Source organism: Penaeus monodon, chromosome 15 (genome assembly GCF_015228065.2).
Source record: "Penaeus monodon isolate SGIC_2016 chromosome 15, NSTDA_Pmon_1, whole genome shotgun sequence".
NCBI classification, from domain to species: domain Eukaryota; kingdom Metazoa; phylum Arthropoda; class Malacostraca; order Decapoda; family Penaeidae; genus Penaeus; species Penaeus monodon.
The window spans coordinates 4,492,601-4,494,695 of NC_051400.1; positions in this window are offsets into that span (position 1 = coordinate 4,492,601).

Consider the following 2,095-nt stretch of genomic DNA (forward strand, 5'->3'; position numbering starts at 1 on the left):
AAGTGGGATTAGAACCGCTGTTTGATGGACTGACCGATACAGCGGCTTAGGTAATCCTCCTCCGTCACCTCCTGTAAGGGATTTAGTTATTATGGGGTCTGTAATTAGGCCTGGCGTAAGATGACACTGTAGAGAGGGTTCGCAAGCCACTAAAGCCAGATTTGTATTACGTTGAATCAATAATCATGGGAATGCCTGAATTTCACTGAAAAATTAAAGGTAAATGCCGCTATGCGTCACGTTTACTGTGCACAAACCCTTTCCCTCTCGGAGCACAGCTAATGACCTTAAATGGTTCTGGGATCAATAAGGGATGGATATTACGGGTGTGAATGGAGAGCAGGTGGCCGCTGCGGTGATCGATTGTTTTCATATAGTCACGTCCAAAATCTACATTTTCCCCCATTTTCTTTCGAATCTCTTCCTCGTATATTTGACGCATCTTTTAGTTTAGTTTTCTTTGGGTTTGAAGGCTATCTTATTCTTGCTTCAAAATGTTCAGTATGATTAGTGAAAGGCAGCGAGATGTTTTGCCATTGATTGCAGTTAGTAGCACAATGCACGACTTGGCACGCGCCTCCTGCAGGTCCCAAAGTGTACACACGAAAGTTGTTGGTGTCTAAGGCGACGACACGTGGCTCCAGAAGGTTGGCAGGGACGCCGTGCGAACAGATTCTTCGTGAATGAGCAAAGCTTTCAAGCATCTTTATACGTCAGTGCTACTAGGGAAATAAAGGCTCGTAGAGAATCACGGAGGGGGGGGGGCTCGTAGAAGGAAGGTTGTGGGTCACGCAGCTTTAAGGAAGTTGAGGTAAATCTCCCCGGCCACGAAGCTCCTCATGACATCATGGGAAAAGGGGCGAGCACGGCCATTGGTGCCAGTAATGGGCACCCAGGGGGCGTCGACGAGGCAGTTGGATGTACGTGGAGGGTGTAATGGGCGTCTCACCTATTTGTATGAGGTCGTGTCGATGTTCATATCACCGTGGGAAATGGGGCTCTTGGGAGACAGTTGTGGTTGGAGATTAGAGTAGGAGGAAGGGGGGTGGGGGGAGCGGGGTCACTGGCCGAGGCGTCATGGCGGCGGCGACAGGGAAATTGTGCATGTGTGCCAGTGATCGGTCATGCACGAGGAATCGATGTGGTGCTCACTGCCGTGCCACGCCGGTTCTCCGTAACGCGTCGTCCCCGCCTGCCAGACACGTCTACCTAGCCACGGAGAGTGATGAGGACTCGGTTAGATTGACGGATGTCGGCCACAGGGCACTCCACGGATGTTGGTTGCCGCAGTACGCCCAGGCATTCCTCTTTCATTAACTTTTTGTGCTCATATGGATGCAGCTTAATTTTATTTTTATATTTTTTGACGAAAATGTTAATTTTTAGATTTACACTGACACATCATTTCCCAAAACAGAACAAAGGACGCACCAACCGAAACAAAATCAAGCCTCAACCATTTAAATCCTAAGGTACCCCCTCTTCTCCCCCGGACCGAGTATAATCCCTGCACCCAATCGTCCTTAACGTACAACCCACAGACAGTCCCGACCCTAATCTTTGTCAACCTTTTGCTATTACATAAATTCACCTCCGAGCCCTCACCACAGAGTAGCGTCGATGACAGGTCACCATAGGAGAGGCGAAGTCTGCAGCAGACTGTCACCGTAAGGCTTCTGGTGGCATATTGTAAGCACTCAAGGTCTTCTCGGGCCCGAACGCACTGTACTAATTGAACTAGTGATGTTGATATCATGTAGGGAAGGAATGTTCCGTTTTTTATAAGGCATTTGTCTTTGTTGTCTTATCAGCTACGAATTATTTTCTTAAACCTTAATTCGGCTGACTTTCCATTTCCGAAGATTCGATACTAAATCGAAATATTGAGAACCTGTACAAAAAAGAACATCTATTATTTAGCGCAAGAGTGAATTACTCTATACTTCTTTGTTGAAAGAGCAAAGTGTATATATCTGGCGTAGGTGGCAAGATCCTGCAGAGTGGGCGTGGCGAGGACAATAAGGCTTCGAGGGGAGAGAAATCTTCCTTGATTGAGAATGTGGCTTGAGATATAAAATGCCATTGTGTTGGATAG